Source organism: Helicoverpa armigera, chromosome 4 (genome assembly GCF_030705265.1).
Source record: "Helicoverpa armigera isolate CAAS_96S chromosome 4, ASM3070526v1, whole genome shotgun sequence".
Taxonomy (NCBI): Eukaryota; Metazoa; Arthropoda; class Insecta; order Lepidoptera; family Noctuidae; genus Helicoverpa; species Helicoverpa armigera.
Genome location: NC_087123.1, coordinates 11,982,261 through 12,007,586, shown reverse-complemented (window position 1 = coordinate 12,007,586; position 25,326 = coordinate 11,982,261). Strand labels below are relative to the sequence as shown.

The 25,326-nt window shown below is 34.4% G+C and overlaps 1 protein-coding gene across 2 annotated transcripts in view; it reads left to right on the top strand.

The window, feature by feature from the left end:
* Positions 1–838: 838 nt before the first annotated feature.
* Positions 839–25,326, top strand: part of LOC135116747 (netrin receptor UNC5C-like) — a 116,384-nt gene continuing 91,896 nt past the window's right edge. For both annotated transcript variants that reach the window (XM_064034270.1, XM_064034271.1), the window contains exon 1: positions 839–1,010. The gene's annotated coding sequence lies outside the window, so the exon portion shown is untranslated. The remainder of the gene's footprint in view (positions 1,011–25,326) is intronic.

Here is a 25,326-nt window from a genome sequence, read left to right as displayed (position 1 = left end):
CGTTCATTAAACTAGGAGAAACTGATGTTTAGTGCTTATTTTAATTACCAAATTCATAGTCCAGTTTGAACGTAAATGTTAATAGCTCACTTTCTTTGAAACGCGGTACCGAAGTTTTGTCTTCGAGTATCAAAGCCGCACCGCGCACGCGCCAAATACCGGTAAAAACATTGAGCCCAACGTGTTCCAACTACGATCACAGTGTGAATTTTTCAAGTTTATTTTCCTGCTATTGTTAAAGAAATTTATGTTCAACAAAGTTCTGTGTTAATTTTGAAATGCAATTTTATTTTGTTGTGAAGTCCTTTGAATTCTATGCTCATTCTATTTTTGGTTTGAATTATTTTTATATTTGTCACGTACTGTTGTGACACGATTTTTACCTTTTGTTGTTTTAGGTGTTATTTTAAGTCTGAGTTTGTTTGTATTAATAATTTTATTAAAGAAAAAAAAAACACATCAAAGGTGGTCTTAAACATTTTTCTTATCGATCGATCTCAATCTCAGTAAAAAGATATTTCATCAATCTCCCTCGTCAGGATTGCAATTTATTATTGAAATCATTTTCAGATCTTTCAATCAGATATCTGCAGCAATTTGCTTGGTCATTACCACCTACCATTCGTTACGTTTAAATATTTCTTTCAAACTTTGACAACTGTGTTCGTCACTACAGTACAAGCAAGTTCATAGAGTCTAGAACTATTTGCACCCAAGTGCAAAATATTCTAGTGTTCACCTAAGGTGTTCGGAACAGTGCCAAAGGGAACACAGTGTTACACGCTATCCTGTGTTTCACGGATGGAGGTGTATTCGACTACTTGGAACAGCCAGTCGCATTCAAGCTTCTGTCGGCCGAGCCCGCACGAGCGACTTTTTGCTCCGACTTTTGAACACGATAATACGTTTTTTTTCTACAGTACCTGTGTGACAAAAAAGTATTACAGTAACAGTGGAAGTGTTGTGTTTTTTCTTGTCGTAGTTGAGGATATAATTCAATGAATGGCCGTGTGAGTATCAGATTTTGTTACCGAATTTGTTTTTCGAGGGAAAAAGTTGTTAAGATTTATTATGTTGTTGACTTGTTAAAGAAACTGGTAGAAGGTAGGATGGGAAAACTTGACATGCGTTGTTACATCAGCAATCATGTTACTTTGAAGATTTTCTTTGTAGCTTTGAAGAACAACTTTATTATCGTCAACTAACTTTGTATACGTACTAAACACAATACATTTTTCATGTATTGTTCTTGTATAAACAATTTAACCCATATGTTTTGAGGATTGAGGCAAAATCTTTTTGCAACTTAGGTAACATAATCTTTATAGATATTTGGTTTCCTTAGTTAGCTTAAAGACTATGAACTCCTAAACACTTAGAAGAACTTAACGTTCTTTTACTAAGTAACAAAATATTTTTCAAAGCTCATCTATTCTGTTATTCTCGGTCACGATTTCACGATGTTTTGTATTGTTTACAAATGAGGTGATGAGTCTTTATGTTTATGATTGTCAACTCGTTTTAATGAGCTTTTGAAAAGTCAGTCTTACTATATTATGGCAAGTATGAGATTGTTATTTAGAAATTTTCTTTTTAAGATACTTCTGTCTGGAATACTTCAATACAAAATCTTGATGGTCATGGAAAAAGGAATTATGATGCTGAATAGAGTTTAATCCCAAACGTATGTACATATATTCCTAAATATCATGCACATTTCTAAGAATGTAACAAGGCCTGGGAACATAACGACGAATTTAGTGCGTTTTGCAATTAATTTTCGCAACAAAAAGTAGTAAAACTCTTTGATTTTGCAAAGATTTTCTCTCACCACTTACAACAAAAATTAACATACAGGATGCTGTAAAAACTGCGTAAAATCCTAAAATTTTATACTGGCAGTTAACGTGTAAAACATGGGGAAATAAATTGTGAATAGACGTTCCGTAGTAAAAAGCCTCACCCTGTATAGTAAATATTTACGATTACTTGTACAGTGCTAAAAACAATGTTTTAAAGTACTAAAATACAACGTTTTAATGACAGTACTTACAACTGTAAAAGAAGGAACCTTTTGATTTCATCTACGGTATCTTACTATGGTAAGCCTTCTAGAATTTTCCGGCGGTTCTTCTTAGAAAGGAACCACTTCCTGCTCCTGGATAATAGCTAAGAATAAAATCCTGTAACTGTCCCACTAAGAAAGGAACCACTTCCCGCTCCTGGATAAAAGCTAAGAATAAATTCCTGTAGGTACCTAACTGTCTCAAAGAATTTCCATGAATATCCATTCGTCAGAATTGGTAGTATCAGCAGTTATCGAGAAAGTGTTACCTAAAATAAACTTGCACCTGAACCTAGTTAATAAAAAAAAGCGATTAATTTGGACATTATGGAAAACTGAATACAATAAGTTCATGAACTCTTATGAGACACAACTAAAAAAAATCTGTCATCGGCATACTTCAAAGCAAATTCAAACAAGCACAGACAGACAGTTTCTTATACAATCACATTTGGCAATTAAAATAATTCGTACTATTAATATTTTTTGCTTAAACTTATCGTTAATTATGTCTTCGATTCTTTGAGTAAGAATTGACCAGTCATGGGCTATTGTATGGTGTAGCATAAAGACGTGAAGGCTAAAGATTAATTATGTGTTTTGTACTAAAGATGATGATTTTACTAGTTGTTAAAAGGAGGACGAGGTTGGGTGATGTCTAGATACTAACTGTTCCCTATATTTCTCTCAGAGTGTGGATAAAACACAATCTAAGAGAAATATCTGACACACTCGGATAAAGAGTAGCCGTTATTAGTAAGCCATTCTGTAATACCTATGAGTTCTAATACTGTTTTAATTAAAGTTCTTTGAGGAGTTTTACGTTTACACTAATCAACGTGAAGGATTGTGATTTTGTTTAAACTTTTGTACGTCGCTAATTATAAAACAATAGAAAATCAATTGTGCCTCGCGTATATGTGCGCTTCGATGTACAGCGTATATATTATATGCAGTATTAATATATTTTAAGCGCATGGATTTTTAATTCCAATTTTGACCATAAAATAAATACCATTTCACAAGTGAAAACCGCAGAAAAATATATTTATTCAATTGTAAAATAATAGCAACTGCAATTACTATGTTGACGCAGTGGGTCAGAGCGTCACATGCGAGTTATTACAAAATTTATTACTCACTATAAATCTTCACAAATGTTTCCTGATAAATCGTATTTAATTACGAAAATTAGGACAAACTGTACATGTACATATCAGAGACTAGCTTCTACCCAGTGGTTTTCCTGCTTTAAAAGTACCTACCGACACACTGTAGACCAAACAGTCGGCCGGCAGTGAACGCGATGGTTGTTTTTTTTAAAGAACATTTTGACTAAATTTTCAGACAGTCCCAAACTTTTAGTCGGCTGATAGCACACAAACTATCAGCGGACTTAAAGTTTGCAGTGTGCTTTTAAGCTAATTAGGGAAATTAAATATCAGGGAATATGTGTATACAAGCTGTTGATTTGCATTTGTGCCATAGTTCAGGAGGAGGACATACAATACGTAAATAATCGATTGGAATTACAGTAGATGGGAAATAACTAATATGCACTGCTTTTTTTGTCATTGTAATGTCGTGGTATTTAAGAAGTAATCCACTTTTATGAATGAAATTTATGAGTGATCGTTGCGTATGCTTTGTGTTTGCGTTTGTGTGAGAACGCAGCACGGTTTTAAGGCCATTAACACACGCTCCAAGTTTAAATAAGGCTAGATGACATTTACGGAATTCCGAAAAAAAATTAAAGAAAAAAAATTACGTACCAATTTTTTTATTGATTTGGGTCGAGAATCATTAGCATAATTACCTCCTTGAATATGGCACGGATGCAAATCAACAGCTTGTATAGACTATACCTGAAGTGTATCTAATGCATTCACATGCAAAAAACTATATCCTAAACTGTCGTTAAAAATTCAGATTACCAATATTTAAAAAACAAGAATTATCAGGTTATAACTGCGAATTCCCAGAGAGCTTTCAAAGATGATGGTTTGAATATAGGTTTATACCGTGTACTAAATAAATGAGCTTAAAATTGGTAGCTGATTTTACTCAACCATCCTTGGTAGGTGCGTCTTATTTTATTGACGTAAATATCTGTAATTTCGAAAGATTTACAAGAATACATTTTATGGCTAATTTAAAGAACTGCAGGTGTTCACGTGTAGTAGCAATTTACCATTAATTTGGATTGACATTAAAAAGCTATAAATAAAATTAAAGTTATAACATTTAGGCCTTATTCCCACGATTTTGCTGCAGCCAGAATTCCATGTATGTGGTTCTTTTTTCATCTTTGCACATATTTTGACACCTCTCAGGCATTTAGAATTGACACATTAGTGAAGTTTTAGCAAAATGAAACCGTATATTTTATTATCACTAAAGCACTAAAGAATATTTGTTAAGACTTTAACGTTTATACTTTATGTTCCTTTATTACTACGCAAGTATATTCGTGTTCACAAAAATTTAAGTTAAAATATTTTCTGAAGTGTAAGAATATACCTAAGGTACATTTGTCTCCATATGTTTTTTCTTTTGATCATCATTATTACCAAAAATATCGATCCCTCTTCTCACACAAACATCGATTAAACCATTTCCAAACGAAGACTAAACTCGAAGTGAAAATTAATTTCGTTCTTCATTAGCGCGAAGTTTTGGATTCTGACAATTAACCGGCGTCGCGTCGCTCGCAACTTCTAACGAACGGCTCAATACTTTAGCGAAGTTTAGAAGAATTAGTTGTTAAATGTCCTTAACGAGCAATCGATGGCGCTTACCGTCATTATAAAAAGTCTTACTTGAGTTTGTGTTAACCCTTTTTTAGTTTGGATATCGTTGCTAGAATATTGTCTTTAAGATACGTCTGATGAAGTCTTGCCCTTATTCCAAACTATTTGGTTGTAAGTCACTATATCGTGTTCCATCATTGAATTTCCTTCTATGTCATTTTTTCTCTTGTAGCCTTATTTTGGCCTTTAAGTGTTGTTTCGAATCATAATTTGCAGCTGAGACTTTACTAATTTACTACAATATCTTAGTGTGTAGTATCCATTATGTTCTTTATCTACGTTAGCTCTACTAGTATCTGGTTTCCCTTAAGAGCTTCAATGTTGCTTTGTTATGTAAATGACAACATTGTAAACAGCTTCTGTAGTTGCTCACACTTACTATTCTCAAGACCACACCTCAACCACGTTGCTATTCTGAGCACTCGGTGTCAGGTGTATGGACACTCATTCCGTTGCTTATACCCAACTTAAGTGCTCAACTTAAAGATCTATTACGCATGCAATCTGAGCTTCCATTGTTTAAGAGAATCACAATAGATAATTTAGCTGATTTTTATTCGATTTATTATTGGGTATCTCAATTTAACTATCGTTTGAGTTACTTAAATTCTTAGAATGTACGTTTTAACATGTTTTTGCTTCATTATGCAAAATGGTATTCGTACAATTAGGAATGTTAATATGGGCGTGTGGTAGTTCTTGGTACAGCGTTGTACCTCCCAGAATATATTTCATGCGTAGAATAAATTAAGACCTCCGTGATAACTTTTAGTAAGAATAAGCTCTATTTTATCCATCGGGTGAATCCATCAATAAGATAGATCTGACTGTAGTAAAATATTGTCCGTTTTCTTTTAAAACGGGTGCACTATAAATTCACTTGAAATATATTTCATGGATTCACCTATTGCAGATCAGAATTGGTTCAATAAAACAGAGCAATCCGAAATTATTATCCAAAAATCATAAAGAAAGTTGCACATCCATAGTACGAACACGTCTAAAGAATAAATTGCAAGCGGATAAAGCTGCATTCGATATGAGCAGTCAGAAATTTAAGAAAGAAGAATAAGTAAATAAAGATGAAGAATCGAACGTTGCTTTCAAAACTGCATTTGGTTCGTGATCTCCATTTTACGATGCTAAAAATTTGTTCGTTGAATAAACAAAATTACCACGGTTAGACAATGAAGCATTGTGGCCGAAGGGCGATGGCGTATGTGTTAATTTGTTACTACACCGACCTATATGAGCACGGTGGAAAGATATAGACGATATTAAATGAATTGAAGGTAATGATCATTGTGAATGGCAATTGTTTTTTATGGAAATTAGTTGTGATATGCAGATATTAAAAGCAAATAAAATAGCAGTGATCAATGTCGATGTTATACATACATTTTGTAACATAATCAAGATGAAGATGTATGTATAATTAAAATTATTGTTATGTAACTGAATAATATGACGTTTTCAAGACTGGGCATGGATTTAAAATAATGTCTTGGATGAATAGCTTATCCACAACAGTAGACCACTAGATCCAATAACATATCTAAATTCCCACCACTAACACTTAAGACTTCCGTGGCAAAAAACTCTAACCACAAACCGATATCTATGATCAATTCAAACAAAAACGCTTCAAGCGAACCTGACACAATAGAAAAAAAAACTCTTAACATGCATACCACATAGTTACCAGCCATCGAACTTCGATCAATAAACTGTGTTGGTACTGTCTTCCCATGGCGATAATTAACATTAACGCTACACGACTAATTACGCCTCAAATGGCTCTGAATGGAAAAGAAGTTTTATTGTTTTTTGTTTCGTGACTACCTGCTTCCTTTCACACTTCGATTTTTTAATAGATTCGGTGTCGGAAATCGTAAATGTGGACCTATTGACAAGTGCTAAATACATCAATTAGGAATACAATGGACAGCTATTTCCATCGACATATTTAAATGTGTCTGGATTGAGGCGCCACTACCATAAAGGTGGATGTGAATTGCGACCTTACTTTACGATATTCAAGAAATCGATTCTAGAATCAAAGATTTTATAACCTGAGTCAGAGTATCCTCCGATTTTAAAATGCATTGTTCACTCCATAAATGAGAAAAGAGACTTTTAGTTTGGTCAAGTGGATTTTACGGTCTAGTCCTGTTTCGTCGACCATGAGCGAAGTTATATAAAATACAAAAATAATGGGCAAAATGCATTTAATAAAATAAATAAAACCAATAATGATTCTAATTTCAGCCACGTCAAATTAACAAATGGACACACGGGAACTGAATACATTGAAACAGAAAAGATTATAAATGATAGCATTCATAGTATGAATAGACCATTGAACAGACGCCGCTTTCTATGAGGTTTATTAGTAAATTGTGTTCTACTGAAACTAATTTATAATTGAAGTTGTGTATTAGCTTGTTCCTTGTATTGGCAACATGAAACGGCTTGTCAAGACATGGGTATTCATGTGTAGGTTACAATTTATGGTCAATCGATGATGGGGATTCAAATATAAATAAATAATGTTTATATCTGTTCATTAAAATCAGTAGTAATTTAACGGTATTAAAGTTAATTGTTGAGTAGATTATTCTTGCACGCTAAAGAGCTGGTTTGGATAAGGAGAAGGTAATATTGCCTGATGTTAGCGCTCCTGTGGGAAATTAAAGGCGAAATTATAATGTGGCTGCTACGTTTCTTGTTAGTATAAACGTTAGTAGTTATCATTAAGCTAATTTGAAACTTTTAGTGAAATAATGTTGACCACTCTGAATTAAACTATTTTATTCAATTAAGTTTTCCAACTCTGGAATCCCAGGGTGATAGTTTTGAGTTCACTTAAAATTTAAAGGGTTTAATTTTTCAACATTTTGAAAAACCATATAACGATTAGGACCATGATATAGTTTGCAATAAGTTTTTCTTCAAAGTAGTCTAAAACTTATTCAGTCACTAAAAGAATTTCTTTAACTACAAAGAATTCTTCAAAAGCTGAAGATAATGACCATGAAAAATTCACACGAGAGATGTCCGTACCGTAAATAAACAGATTCTCTGAAACCATCAAACAGAAAAAACTTTGTCACCAACATGATTCATTCATGACTCAAATAACATACTTGCAAATGAGATCATGTAAATAGCTTCTACTATTATAAAGACTGCCATATCAGCACTAATAACAATATAGGTTCGTCGCCCTTTCCGATATACGTGAGGAAAATAACTATGCATAGCGAACCAGCGATATATAACCCATTGAAGCAGTCACCATAACCAATGAACTAGGGACTTACGTCCGATCAATAAAACCTCTTAGACCTAATGAAATGAAGAAAGAGGAAGCTCAAATTAAACTGGTACTAGAAACACCCATAGTCAAACGTGGATTTATACCGATTGTGTGCAACGGAGACGTTTCCTCGAAACAAAATAACTTTGAAATGTGTCGAAGCTTGACATAATGAATTCTCGTCTGTAAGTGGTCATTTGAAATCGAATAAAGTAATGTGAGAAACATGAATGTTAGATGTTTTATTTTTGGAGGATTTAGTGTTTACGTAGAATGCTTTGAATATGTATTGCGGTATAAATTGTAATTTCGTTTCCATATTCATAGATTGCGCGTTGTTTAATTTCTTGGAATATTCAATTCTAACTCAAGCTCATGAATCAAGATCAATAAAATCAACGTTTTTGTACAAAGACTGATACTGATATATGTAAATCTTGAAATATCGACTCAGTAGTCAACGTACCTCATCATTTGCAAACGTCATGTTATAAGGAAAATGGATTGTGCTTTTTGCTTATTAATCCTTCACTTACAGAAGATGACTTCGCATTGTAAATGCACTTACAGACAGTCACTATCTTGTAAAACAGAATGTCGCTGATTCAACAACTTATACTCACTTTAAGTCTTTACTATTCTAAGTTTCTATACAACAAACTTTATCAGTATTCTTGATGAATTGCTTAGCGACATAAATGTGTCAGCGAGCTCGCCCTCTATCATGCATACGATGCGCTATTGACCCTAAAAGGCTCTAAAACAATAAAATATATTAGTACTGGCTCGCAGGACATTGTCGCCATGTTGTCGGCAAAGCTTGCAGCGTGCGGTCGTTGTGGTGACAGCTAGGATTCGACCGATACTGATCGTCTAGTGAACTGTACAGCAAAACCAACGTATGTTATCTCTCTGTTGAAAGTTCGGATCTAGATACAGCGTTTGATTTAGTAAATACTCTTTCATGATCATTTTGATCTTGATAAAATAAACTACGTACATAGTTCGTCATATCAGCAACTATTGTTACTAATAATGAAACATGGCTTACTCACAGTCCACAATTTCACGAACAGGCCTCGTAAATTTCAACAATAGAGAACAAATTACTATCAATTTTCACTCCATTATCTTCCATTGCTTAATGTTAAAGCGTTATTGTTTACGATAATGCTGGACCGGACAAACATATTGCACCTTTATCTACCAACATTTGACATTTGACATCGCTATCTTCTAGAAAGTGTCATACAAGCAGTTGTTCATTCTTATCTTTTGAATTTGCAATTAATGCTTGGTCATTTAACGTGAATGGCGTTCTTACAGAGGTTTCATTGTTCGCTGTTGGATGCTATTGTCCTTATTTTATTGCTTTTGCTATAGTCTTACACAGTGTTCTATTTTTATTTGCAATAGTTGATTGTTCATATTTTTCTTCAAGAGGCAGCTTTGTGTCGTTATTTCGAACTATCGCTTCTGTTCTCTATTGATCACGTCTTTAGTTCAATGAAGATGCTGCACGTTCAGCATTGTTGGATAAATTAATTTATTCACAATATGAATCATTTTGTTTGTTGCTTATTACATTGATAAGTTCTACAAAGTTCTACAAGCCTTAGCATAGGTGTTAAAAACACTGATTGTATATCATTATTAATTCTTGTTGCGTTTGCGTCGTGCTAATTAAGTGATTGGTGCGAAGATAAATTAGTATTATAACGATTATTGCTTATTGATTTATTCGTATGACATAAAACTGGAGAGCAATTAATTTATTTAATGGAGGTGTGGACGGGATGCTGCACATAATAATATTAGTATTGGTACTTTGTACTATGTAGACAACATGGTTGATATTCTTACCTAGAATGTATTAAAGAATGTGTTGAATATTTGATTTGATTTCTCGAAATCTAGAAATCAAAAAGTTTAGTTGAATAGTTATTCTAATTAAATGAGTAGAAGTTCCTATTCGGTAGCTTTACACGAAGCTTATGTACCATGATATAGGTTTCATGCTTCCTAAAGGTAAAGTGGTCATAGCTAATTCTGAAACCCGCTATTTTAAACATTGTTCCAAGAACATGATTCAAAGAATGCCGCTATTCGCACTGACACAATCTTTGGCAATTTAAAATAGATAAAACGGGTAAATCAACAACCAAATCATGTAGATTCAAATTTTATCGATAGGAATCAAACATTCCCCGTAACAGTGCCTATGTTTATTCAAATCACATCGATCCTTTACAAACGTACCATTTGGAACTCAAATATTGATTCTGGTCAAAGGCGATTATTTTATCTCCACTCTCTTCGTTCGGAAGTGATTATTTTCTAAGAAAGGTGTTTGATGTTCGACAAATATTCGAGATGAGTTTCGGTGGTCGTTTTTTGTGTGCGAGTGTCAATCTTCGGTGTAAAATGTTTGCGTTGAATCTGCGCGAAATTGATTTGGTGGGGTCTATCGGCCTCACAAAGTCAGTTGTGTTTATCTTGAACTAGCAAAACTTGCGGTTTCAATTCACCAGTTCACCACTGGGCATGGCATGTTTGTGTGACTTTATAGAGTTTTACGATATGTTAAAGTTCTTATTTTATAGACTGTCCGGTGCAGCTTATGATTACCAAAGAAGCGTATTTTCTTAATGAAATAATAAGGTTGAAAGAATATTTAATAACCATTCTCTTTACCCTTCATACTTTGAGAATAAAGCCAGACCTCATAATTAGCTAAATTGTTTCAACAAAATTACCTTGGCTTAAACTCGAGCATCACGACCGGAATTTTATAATCAAATTGCCTTGTTCCCAACAAAACAAGGACGAGACGTTTAGGCATTGTAATCTCAACCAACTGAGTCACTTGAACCCTAACAAGATTCCAGAGAGCACCCACACAGTACTGTTGCCATTTGCTAATTTCTGCTTTGTCTAATTGCTAAGAATAGCCACGATTACACTACGACCCGACTACAATTGTCCTCAACTACACAATAGAGTCCATTGCCAAGTTCATTACCATCTTCAGTCTGTAATCGGGTGTTGAACGAGCGATGTAGACGTACGAATTGGAGGTTCCCGTTTGTGATGGAATCGTTGCGGTTCCGATGCGGGGGTAGGGCCTAATTGAAAGTTACTTGGCGGAGTGACAGGGGCCGTTAAGTCAGCCAGTGGCCGCAGCTCTGTGTTGTTGCTTGTCAGATTAACGTGGCTCCCTTGGCGCCTTCGCGTTTAACTGTGTAACAAACTAGCATTGTCTAAAGGGCAGGATTTCTGGAGTAACGAGCCTGGTTGTATCAGTGATTTTGTTACTTATAGCTGGTGTGTTTGTTTACTTCCTCTTAGGGCTGAGTAATTCTACGATGAATAATGGTTCTTGCTCGTTAGATTCGAATTCCAATTTGATTGAGATGATTTATGTTACGATTTGTGTCAGCATTTGTCAATGTTGTCAAATAGTGCCAAAATTTTGGATAATGAAACTGATTGAAGTTGTAAATAATGTTGCAATAAAACTGATGACACAGGATTTATGGAATGGTATTTTCATTATTAGGCTCTTAAGTTAAGTGACAATCGGTCATCGACTCAACTTAAGAGATCGTGCATTCGATGTCACGAACATGCATTCAAATTGGTGCTGAGCTTGGCAAGAAGGCTGGTAATGACAAAGTGATACCGGTCAGCTTTATATAAAAAATGATGTTAATTTATTATGCTAAAGAAAATAAATATTTATTAAAACCACAGAATAACGCAGAATGAAGAAGAAAATATATGGGCAATAGGTTGGTGTCTCTTACTCTGACGTCAACAAAAACACCAAAATAATACATACATATATCCCCCAAATTCACGAGCAAACGGAACAGTCTTACCTATAACTCTTAAGATCGATATGTCAGACATTTCATAACAAGTAACGACCCACTTATCTTGGCAAACTTTCGTTCGTTAACACAGCTGACAGTGTTCCGGTGTAGTTAGACTTAAGTTTCCACAATGAAGCCGAGCTGACAATTTAACAGTTTAATGACTTGTACAAGTTGCGACAAAACTTCGGAGTTAGCGTTTGTTTTGAACGATTGGGTAGTTCTGAGCGAAAATTTCAATTTATTTCTCGAACTGTCTGTTGGTATTGGTGCTTATATTTCTCTTTCTGGTTAATGTATTGGAAGGACGCGACCTCCATTAGTAAGAGTCGTGACCACGGAACGACCTTGACCTTAGTTTGGTGAATTTTTGCTAATGAGCCTGCGGAAAGAAGACGTTTTTCAACCATAAAATTGGAAAAGTTGTTCGTAAAAGAGTCGTATTTTTCAGTAAATATATCGCCATTAATGTCAAATGAGGTGATAAAAAGAACAAGCAAAACGTTCAGAAAAAGGAAACTTTTCAATGTTATGTTTTAAAACTTTTGAAACTTTTCAATTCTAGTTTCATAAAACTTCCACTGAACAGTCTTTGATTCAATAAAACCACATATTTCTTTCATTCCTCATAAACAAACTACCCAAATTAATTATATACAACTTTATGTTCATCTTATTTACAAGCTCTGAAACAACGCTCTCAAAGTCCGAATATCGATTAAAATAAGTAAGCAGTTTTATATTTGTTCATACCTATAGCTTTTTCTATAAACTGTTTACGGGCTGTTTGGTTTCAGATCACGATCAAAGAGCAGGTGGCTCGAACGGCCACCTTGGATGTATCAACTTTCATTGCTTCCACGTCCGTACAAAGGGATAAATTATTTTTATATCTATGATAGCGAAATGTTTCTCTTTTTTCGTGGTACCGCTCGAAATTGATATTTTTTGGTAACGCTGCGTTTGTTTTGCTAAGTAGGCTTGTTGTGTGGTTTGACCTGATTTTTTGACAAAAATATGAAACAAACCTTCTAGCTCATTCAATCAAGAAAAAATATGGCACAGACATACATGCATGAAAAGGAATAAATGAAGATGATAAAGAAAACTTCCAAGAACATCAAGCAAGGAAATCCGATCCAAACAAAGCCGTAACAATTCCAGCGCAAGCCTTCAATCAAAACATCATACAAGCTAATTCCTGATAATTTAGTCCAGGGACCAATAAATAAGTCAATCAACCCGTCCTCTTAACAACGCAAGACAAACGATAACTGACATGACGGAATTACTCAACAACTTTATTTGGACACAATTGTTAATTTCCTACAATGAAATAATGGGCTAAATCCTCTTGGTAAACTTTTATAATTGGTTGATTGGCTGCAGCGGAGAAAGTCGTTGGGATGCGGTAGATTTTTTTGCTTCTAAACATGGTTATCATTTGATCAGGATGCAGTTTCAGTCACGTTTCGTTTTAGTTGCTTCGAAAGTCGTTTTAAGGCAATTAGAGAGATGAACAATTTTGTTCTGTCTTTATTTAACTTGATTTTGTAAAAAGCTCTCAAATCTTTACTATTTTTAATGTTTCCTAGCTTTCTTACTTCACTCTTAGCTAATCTTTCTCCCAGATACATAATTTCAGTAATGATATGTGTGGCAATTCGATGTTCATATTATTTAGTCTGGTAGCCGTGAGTTGAAATTAATTTAAAGTATTAAATTGGACCCAATATTGCATGAAATCCAATTTGAATAACATCATTATAATGTTGACGGCTAACTTATTACAATATTTGATTCACTATCTGACCTTTATTCAGTATCATTATTGATCATACTTAATAGGTATTACAGACAATTAAGAAACATGTTTGCCTGCTCCAGAAATTATTTGTATCCCACATTTAACAAAGTAAATATAGTTCTTTACCACATCGTCTATGTATACATAATGCTACCATACTTAATATAAAACACACTTTTCAAAATTACTCTAGAGCATAAGTATCCTACCAAAAAGAAATTATACACACAAAAAAATATCTCAACAGCAATGCACTTACTGGCACAAAAAAAATACTGGCACGTACTAAAGCCCATGTTACCGAGTTCCATTTAAAAAAAGAACGTCATACATTTTTATAAGGCTACTGCAGCACAGAGGTCAAACACGGAAATGTTCAAGTAACGGGTTACTAGGTCAGTATTAATGCAATGCACCATGTAAGTGCAGTGACATTACATAAATATATTTGAATACCTAATTTTGAATTTGGATCGTTTGTTTTTGGTAATGGTTTTGTTTTGAACTGATTTGGAGTTGAAAGTGGAGCAAAGAGGATTGAACGCTAAATTGTAAAATGGTTGTAAATATTGATTTTATCTTGTTTTTGACTAAGATTTCTCTTTCTCATTTCCTTAAGGACTTGCATAAAATTAAGATAAATCTTTCTTAAACTTTTTTGTCATCTTCCACACTGCATCAAAATCACACAAAAATTATATAGCAAACAAAACATCCACACAAAAATACTTCAGCATTGCATCCAAAACCTTGCAGCAAATGCTTGAAACTAAAACAATCCAGGCTGTTGCGAAGAAACGCATTATCATATGCAACTATTCTCCAACAGAAAACTTGTTATGCAATTTTTGTTCCGAAACTATTTCTGAACAAGCGCTAAGCTTTTGTGCTAGTTACTTCGGGATTTTGTTCCGTGGAATATCAAAGCAGAAATATGATTAAACAGTTTCGAAAAGTTGTAGGATTTAAACTATGTGATGCTTTTTGATTTATGAGTGGGTATTTTTTTTTAAGCTGGCAATACATTGTGACGTGTTGATCCGGTTTATAGCTCTGTGGATTTGGAATGACAATTGAAGAGCGCCGCGGTCATTTGTTCCTGTCACAGGATTTTTGTTTTCCTGATGAATGTTAGGACTTATTTTTATCATTGCATTTTGTTGGCTTATTGCCAGTGCATTTTGCATTAGGAATTTGTTTGTAAGCTTCCATTTCTAGTTTTGACTGACGCCATTTTTTATGTTCAACCATATTCTAAAATTAACATTTCAAATATATTTTAGAATTTTTATGCATTTCGTTCTAAAGCAGAATGGTGGGGGATATAAAATTAAAACTCCCGGGTCGGTCTAACATGCGTATTGTAGCACCTTACCTACAGCCGTTGCATAATAATTCCTCTCCTCATCAAATAATAAAGATATGGTAATGCGTCACTCCAAAAGCAACATACAGAACACACGAATATTTTATTCGGTGCCCGAGCTCAGAAATACTGGCTGGAATTTCCATGTGAATTGTAGCTAGGATAATACGGCGGAGTCTGTCAAAACCCTTCAGGCCACGGTTGCTCTCATATTCAGGGACCATGATCGTAAGGTCACATGTATTATGCATTCGACTCGACCTGCCCTGTATCTGAATCAATCCAGGAATGTTTGGCGTTATGCCAGGGATGAAATGCGTTCGTGTAATGAGGGTAGATTTTCGGTTACGTGTGCTGTTCTGTTTCGATGATCAGGGGGATATTGTTTTGTTGTTTGAATAAAGAAGTGCATTGCTTATCCTATTGGGCTATAGTACCTACTGCTATGTCCTTTGATCGTTTACTTTTATGATTATTTAAAAATATAATATGTCCTGACTTAGTGGATTGGAATTCCATTAACTTCTATCCACGAATGCTATGGGCCACTGCATGTGTTAAATACAATAATAATACGCAACCAGCTAGAGGCATAAACAGTTAATCGTCTTTAGAATGGTCATGTAAATCGTCAACATTCAAATTAAACCCAGTCCCAAACCGTCCACCTATTTACGTACAAACATTATACAGTCCCAGCTTACGTATCACAATTATATTCTAAACTCACCAAAATCCCATATCGGATCTATTCTCCATAAAATCTAAACCAATTCCATTCATCTCTAACCCCTTTATAGGAGCTATCTTATTTTGGGCTATGGCAAATTGGTCCTAATCTGGTCCTCCCTACGGATCCGGATATAAAACCCTTAGGTTATTATCAGTGCTGGCATCTATGGGGAGCAAAGCGATGAGGCGATTAGCGAAGCTCCATGGTGCGTATGTAAACGTCTGATAAGGGTTCGATAAGGTTTTGCATGGAAACATACGCTGTTTGACGGTTGAGTTGCACCGGTTAATTATTGGGAGCAGACGAGGCGTGTATAGAGTAGACAGGTTATATTGAATGGTAAACTCTGATAGTGAGAGACAGTTTTCATTATAACTGCAATTCAATTACCTGGTAATAAGCAAATCCCTGATGGACATGACATTGGTGGAGACATAAAAGCTTATTTTGCCAGTCACTTACAAAATAAAGATAAATAATCCCACAAAACAAAATAAATCCCACTTTGTCCAATACAAGATCATTCCATCAACAGCCTTTATTCATTCCTGTTTCAAGTAACGTCCTATGATACTCTTAAATATTCATGAACCGAACTAACAGTAAAGCACACTCTTCATTGATTACCAATGAAACAGACGATTCGAGCCGACCTTCCCTCTTACTATGTTTTCGCATTAATGCAGATACTTCCCGTCCTACACTGCTCGCTGAAATCCAAACCTCATTCGCGAGTGAACCGGCTTGTACAACATACATTGCTTCCTCATTCCCGATAAGGGTGACATGTGAGCGACTAAAAACATTAATGGACTTCCGTTTTAGTAAAGTTGCGGTTCTATGGCCGTATCGCGTGCAGGTCTAACGTTATGCAAATGTTGGTGCTGTGAATAATTATTTGTAGAGTTTTATTGCTTTTGCTGACCTATAGATAAATAGTTTGCAACTGTTGTGATAATGTGTGCGATGGGAATCTTGAGGCCGTGAGAGTACTTTGAGATGTAAGCAGTCGTATTGTGAGAAATTAGCAATCAAAATGCCAATTCTGTGCCTATGTAATTTTCTCAAAATTTTAAGAACACATTTTTGATAACAGCAACTAAAACAATACTGGATTGTAAAGGTTTGCGACGAAGCATATTTTTGAAAACATAAGGCTTATTTTTAAGAAATTCAACATTTAATAAATAACAATATAAACGTGCACCTGAATTGAGTCATAATATTTTATTTTCCAAAAAAATCGAATATAAGCTCTCATTTTCAATATTTTGGTGCAAAATTGTATCAAAAAAGTTTTGTATGCATCGATTGCATAAATTATTATAAGGTGACAATCGCACAACTTTCGCGGTTGCATAACTTCGAATACTCCCTAGTTTACCAAGTCTGAATGTTTATTCATTAAACAGCTACAAATGCTGATGTTTTCACTGTAAATACTTTAACAAGTCGCAACTTTGTGGTTTGTAGTTTCTTATTTTACACCGTAAGTTCATGTTTGGCTTTTATAAAACGTCGCTAATTCTTATTATTTGTTCGCGAAACTTTCAAAGTTGTTTTAAGATTGTTTGCGGTTCATAAGTTTGGGTTGAAGTAATTTTTGTATAGATTTGGATCTAGAAAAGTTGTTTTTGAATGCTATTTTCAAAAATGTTAAAATATATTTGAAGAAGATTAATAAGTTTAAGTTTTTACGCTGTGGCATTACTGGGGAAGTATGTTAACATACGTTAGAGGGGTTTCACATTTGCGGAATTTGTCGAGCATATACGCTCATTATTATTCGCGCTACTCATTTCCAGCGATAAAGTTAACATTAGCTATTATCATTTGATCCTGTAGTTGTCAATTGTTTGTTGTTAGCCTGCAAGAACTGCGCGGAAAAACCTAGCCAAAAATCTGCTAGTGTGACAGCTCTGTTAGTAGCTTAGAACAATTAAATCATTCAAAATTGCAAATTGACAATAGATACCTTGAATCGTTGCCAATCCTGCCTGTCTGCAAAGGAACCAGCCATATGCAGATATCTTCATCCATTCTTACCAGCTGTCTGCATAACTTTGACATCTTCATAATAAGCAAGCAAGTCCTGCAGTACTATGGGACTTTTAATAGTGCATTCATTGTTCATTATAAAACAATGCGTTTAAGAGTTATTGTTCCGCCGTTTATTTATATTTTTATAGCACAAAGCTCAGTTCTTTTGTTATGGCGATTTTCATTATGTGTGGTTGGTGTAAGTTATAGAAGGAGCGATGTAGCATGATGATTAGATAGGATAGGATAGTTTATTCCATTATCATCACACAGCCTTTTTATCGATGTCGTCCACAGCTGAATTTAGGTCTACACCAATGAGGGCTACTTGCTTTACGTGAGAGCAAATTCTGTACTATTTATTTAAATTGTTTCCGCTGTAATCTTAGACGTATTAGAGATTTCAGAAAACTCTAAGACCATCAGTGTATGTTTCTAAGTTTTTTTCATTCAAATATAAGTATTGATAGATCTAGAAGATTAGATTCGCAAGTCCTTTAGTAGAAACTAATTTCTAAACAGAGAAAAACAAGGCTCAATAAAAAGCTATGCAAGTTAATGAAACGCTATAGTGAATAAACGTTTTTGCAAAAGGCCTCGCGCGTCTCTCATCCCTTAAACAAAAACGAAGCGGATGCTTTTGTTATAGCGATTTTCATTGTTATCGATTCAATGAACGTAGTTTTTTGAATCGATTCGTTGCGAAGTGTTGAGTGTTATGAATGATTTATTTTTATTCTCTCGGTGCAGCTCTAGTCCATTTAATTCCTTTTGTGTTCGGCCCAAATATGTTCGTGTCAAACGATTTGGGACTTGACTAGTAATTTGATTGGCTGAATGATATTTGTTGATGTAAATATTAGGGTTTTACTATTGTTAGCGTGTTATCTCCTCCTTCTTGGGTAGTCGGTTAGAAAGGAGAGCAGTTAAATGCTGCTTTTGTTTTTATTCTTTTTAAATCACAAAAATGTTTTGTAGTAGTAAAAGTTTTCTCACTGTAGATGGCATTTATTTTCAAAAAATATAAAATAAAAAAATGCTTTCAGGTTCATATTAAAACTGCGTATGGCAAGTGCAATAAAAATAACCAGTTGGTTAAAAAGGAGTATACACAGAGTTAATAACAAAAACACTGATGCGATTAAAATACAGAATTTGTAAGATAGACGCGGCTCACTGCAAATTGATCAAGTGATCAAACGCGGATTAGGGGAGACCATCATTTTGATTGGAACTAGGACAAAATATATTGTCAATTTGTAATTAATTACACAAATATGTTCTTTAAGTCGAAAAATAAATCAAACTGTATTCGAAGTAAAATATAGTTTCAGGTAAGATAGAATAGTATATAGTCGTTCATTTGTGCAGATACTCATAAACAAAACATATGGGATAAATTCTTATAGTTATAATCGCGTATTCTTTTGTTAAGGAAAAAAATATATTTATACATCACTCTAAAGTAGGCCCGTTTTGTATTTCGAAATACTTATGTAAGTGGGCCATTATTATTTCTTCAATTTTGACACCATAAATATGCTACTGATTGCTTCAAAGTTGAACCCGTAGGGCTAAAGTAATTTTCTTATATTACTTACAACTAAATGGATATAACCGTCAAGTGTAATACAATATCCTTTTCAAAGAGTGAGGACCTAAGTATATTTTGTATACGGTAGAATTTAACCCTTTTGATTTTGGGACAGTCTCTAAAAATTATGAATAGCTTGACACCCTATCATAAGACTATTATCACGACACTAATCGATTTGAACCCCGCAGCACCGTATCGGGCCATTCAACCATTTTATTTTATTGTTCGTACCCACATTTCTCATATCGAACCCCTGTATGACACTACAATACCAGAAAATCTCAACACATTCTGAAAATAACCTCTATTACGAAACTGTTAAGGTTGATAATACAATAGTTGTAGAAGAAAATATGATTGGAGTAAAGGGGCCTGATTGTGTCATGTTTGTTAATTTAGAAAATGGAGAACTAGGTTCCCATGATATGGTGTGAAGAAATATTTATAAGGGGTAATTATTAATATTTGGCAAATAAAGGGTATCAACACAGAAATTCGACACCACTTATTCAATGCATTTTAGGTTTGTTATGTCTGTTGCAGCGACGTTTGCAAGTCTGTATAGATCCTGATCACTGCCCCAAGATTTTATGTCTCTTCTTCATCGAAGTCTCTTCATCAGGAAAAATCTTTTTAAAATATTATAGCCTTCATACAAATCATTAGTTTAAAAACCATTTTAAATTCGTCTTTTTCTATCTGCGGTTTCGACCACCATCACTAAATTAACAGCACAAAAACTAAACTGCCAAAAACACCACACACCAAAAACCCATAACTAGCAGCTAATTGCCTCCAAAATTAATACCCCGCCCCGCCCCCAAGACCAGAATACAAAAAAATACACATCAGGCCATTAAAACGAACCCCCGCCAAGATATTTAACTAAACTAACGCTATTATTTTTATTTCAATGAGAGTCGCTGGCACGTCATTGGCAGAGAAAAAAATCCACCAATAATAAAATTATCGGGGAACCGCTGGGCTATTAAATGCAGACCGCCCGTGAAATATACCGGCCTCGAGCGTGGTGTAGGAGAAGTAGTGCCCATAGACAAGGGAGGCGCGTGGAATTACAGTAGTGGTTTAAAACTGAAGAGATATTTATGTAAAATACATAATTCTTTTATGCAACTCATACCCAAGAAATATTTACGACAAGATAACATCTTGTTAACAAGATATCATCCAGGTGTATGAAATAATGAAGATTTGGGTTTAGTCTCGACATTAATTAATTCGAAGATACAACTTACACACTTACTCGAACAGGCTCCAAAACTACTGAAACTATTTGAGCTACTGTGTCTCCGGATGAAATAGACTATGCTTTATCCAGGTGTAGGAGTAAGGAGTCGTTAGTTATATATAAAGTAGAAGGAAGTATTATAAGTGGTACAAACTATATACGAAAGGCAGATAATCATCACGCAAATGAGCATCAAATAGAAAGCTAAGAACAACAAGAAAGTCATACAACCGAATATGAAATTAGAAATGGTTACAAAAATAAAATACAATGAAACACAAAAAGCTTATGATAATCACCGTACAGTAATAGGTGATAAATAATTGATTGATGAGTAAGCACTAGCATTGTTCTTCTAAGAACACAATGGGAAAGATTACGCCTCAAATGGCGTGAGAAGGATTCTCTCGGCTTATCAATGAATTCTCATGGTTCTAATGAATTAAGTACTTTCTTGGCTGTAGCTTTAGCTACTTCTAATGTTGAGTCTTCAGTTGGCAAGTTTATAAAACATGCTTCTCGTGTCTTAGAAATTTTATTCACTATAGTCTGAAATAGAAATGACACGGTTTCTCAATATGGCATGACATGCCTATAAAAGAAAATCTTCTAAGTGATTTTAATTACGCAAGAATAAATGTCATATTGTAATTGCGGTAGTAAAGGTATATAAAGAAAAGAATTAAATAGAGAAACATGACGCTCTAAACAACTTGCAATAAACCTGTTTCACACTAACAAATACTGCAAAGTTCTAAACAAAAATACTCAGTGGCATTACGAAACATTTCAAATAAACTTCTGCACGTAAATTGCAATTGTTGTTTTAGTTCTCAGCAAGTAAATTGTATTGCAGCTGACAGTTTGCGCTATTATCTCGTCAGTTTCTTGGACAAGAATTAAATGTCAAATGACTTTATCTCTAAAGTATTTAATAGATTGTTTGTCCCTGATAAAGTTGCATTAATTAAATTATTTACATGCCTAAGATTATTAAGATTAGGTGAAATATTATGTAGAGCCAAATCAATATCTATTGCAGTTTTTATATGTAACGTTTCTACGTTGCCATTAATTTCTTTAACTAGATCAACATTAGCATTTTCCCTAACAAATGCTCGCCATTCTTTACCCACAATGGCCTCTACTTTATCGATAGACCTCGTGATATTTATGCTTACTTTATGCAGAGCGGTTGCAGAATATACTCGAGCTGCAAAATTCAGCGAGCTTAATTCATTTAAAGGTTCAAAACTAAATTTCGTATACACGACACCAGTTGCTATGCGTGACTGACATTTGAAAATGTTTTGATGTGGAATTTAGTGAACATGAATAAATGAACAAATTCAGACCATATGATTTAAAGTTCACATGGTAATTAGACCTGTACTGCCGTACGAAATGACAAAGTTTTTGAAAAAAAGGAGAAGCAGGCAGACAACGACATAAATCTAAGTCTAAATCCGAGAATACACGTTATTACTTTCTTGCAATTAGAAAAATAACCAATACTGCTTTATACAAACCAAAATACACCCACAAGGGGTGAAATTGCAGCCGTTCACATGTTCAATTTTTACACCCTCAGTACCGGGAAGGTGACTCGACTAACGTTGGGTTCAATCGGCAAATGAAAAGTCTCCTCCAATTAATTAGCGGTGGAACCCTTGCGGTCGAATGTGAGAACTGGTTTTTAGTCCAAGTAATCAGCGCTATGCTTTTAGTACTGCAATAATAGACGTCACTGCTTGACATCAACTGCTTAATTCAGTATAAGAACTCATTTTTATTTATACAACAAGTACTCAGTTTTATTTTCATCAAATGAATCTTATTGTGTACTTCACTCGGTTGATTTTTTTATTTCATCAATCAAGTTTCTTACTACGCAGTACTTTGTCATATATACTTTTGCTGTCGGCTGTCTTTGGTTTGGTTTATTTTATAACTACATTCATACCATGTTTTGATTAAGCTTTAAGACAATAGAGTGAAATACTTAAAATATGAATTTTATTTATAGGAATCAGCTTATAACTTGTACCACAAATTGGCACTCTTCGCAACTTTATAATGAGTTCATTAAGTCGTTCAATCTTTTCGATTATGAAGTATTGGATTTTTTCCAGCAGAAACAGTTGGTCAATATTTTGCACTCAACAATCTGGAAACTTTTATCAATATTACAAAATTCCAGCAAAACTTTCGCAATTATTTATTCCATCTTAAAAACTCCGCGAAATAGTTACTGAGACCAATAAATTGATGAGATCGAGAAAGCAACTACTAAATTAGTTAGAAAAATAATCCATCACAGTGTTTAAAGTTCCCGAAGACATTTTGAGAAAAAAAATATTTGGCATTTTAAGTAAAAGTCGTGCCAGGTTCAGTGTCAAATCAATCATAAAAAATATGCAACATTTATCACAGAATGAGACACCTATTTACCATCAAACAGAATATTTGAGATCAAACCTAACCTCGAACCAAAATTCACGAATCCAAACAAATTAGTCAACGGAGCGTTTGTGGACGCAAATTCAATTTGAACAAATTAATTCACAGGCTGATAGCACGCAGGTGTTTGATACTGGTAAACTTTATCTGAAAGTAAATTTACTGTACAATATACGTGGGTAAACATGTGGGAGTCGCTGAAGGGTTGACGGAAAGGGAAACTGATTTGCAGATTTGAAGTGAATGGAAGAAAGTTCCTTGAAACCTTCACACCCAAAGATATTCTTTATTCTTCATGGTTAACCGTATATGTATAGCGTGCCTACTGTAATATATTGAACATAACTTTTAAACTTCTTTATTGTTATTTTTACCAGCTTTTAACTTATCTTCAAAAACAATTTCATAATAATCCAATCAAAAAGTTTTTACTGGAGTAAAAATTTTATCAGAATATAAAAGAGCATTTTTACTGTCAGCACCGTCGCTCGAACATTGATGCAATTCAAATTTAGTTTCATAAAAATTGTATGGTGAGAAATCGTTCAGACTTGCGGTTGAATTTTAAAGCGGTATCGATATTGCTTATCGCGTAGATTTATGAATAGAGAGTGTTCGATACAAAAATAAAATTTTACACATAAATGTTACACTTGCAAGTGGTAAGTACATTCACCCTACCCACTACTTGAGCCTTGTTAAAATTTGCACAAAACATTTCACATGGTGTTCTCATTTCGCACTACATTTAAAGGATGTTTGTTAAGTCAGGAGCCCGTCACGTGTTCCTAATCGCATGCCACGCGCCTCGTCAGACGTGACGATGCCGAGACGTACATTTTATTTTCGACAGGGGCGGATGCTTCAATTATTTGCATACGACTCGTGTTGGGGGGTTATTTCAAGTATTTCGGTGTTTGAAGATGACAGTATTTATTACGATACTTGAGTAAGAAGTTTGAATATCTGTTGCTGACATGTGTTAGTGTATTTGCTTGGTTCGTTTGAAGTGTGAAAAAATACTGTCTGAGGATTCCCATTTTATTGATATTTTTTTTTCACTCTGGGAGTTTTATATCAGCAAACTAGAACCGATAACATTTTGCAAGGGTGACAATATTACAAAAAATTACATGTTCAACATTATTTACTTAACACTTGTAACCCCAATTCATTGCAAAATTAATTTATGATAACTTATCGCCCCATATTAAATATTTATCGATAATGTCACGGATTTAATAAATTCAAAAGTAAAATCAGCGTTTGCTATCTTATTACAAGCTTCCAGAAGATTATGAGGAGCTAAATTACAATGATTTCCTGGAACCGTTAACATAGGGGGTAATATTGATATTACTACAACTATGTACACCATATGGGTATCTACTGATTACACGCTAATATCGTGCCGGTCTTTATCTGGGCAATTGACCTAGATGCCTTAATACTCGGCAGGGGACTCTAACAGATTTATTTGGGCATAATTTGTGGGACTAATTTATCTGTGTGTGGGTATTTTGGTTTCAGAATTACCGTACTAACGTATGAGTTAAGCTCATTGAAATTGATTAACCTGTTGGTTAATCAATTTCAATGAGCTTAACGAGAAATAAAATCAAGTCCTGTTGGACTTGATTTTATTTCTCTCAAGACAAGAGACTCTTTCCTTTGCTGTTCTTGTGTCACAACTTTCTGAAACTTCACAAATCATTTCAAGCCCGACATTAATATATCGTTCGCGACGTCTTCAAAAAGAAAAGTGTTCTAGAAACTTATCCTCTAGCTGAGCAGCGGGAACTTCGCCTCTAACTAGATCTCGAAGTGAGCGATCACTTTCAGATAAATAGAATACACGCAGTGATTCATAATGTTGATAATAATACATTATTTCAGATAATAACCAAGACCTAAGACCACGACCTGAGTCAACTTCACTCGTATTAGTATCGGAAGATGTCACTCAAATGATATAATATTATGAAATGTTAAATTATGCACATTT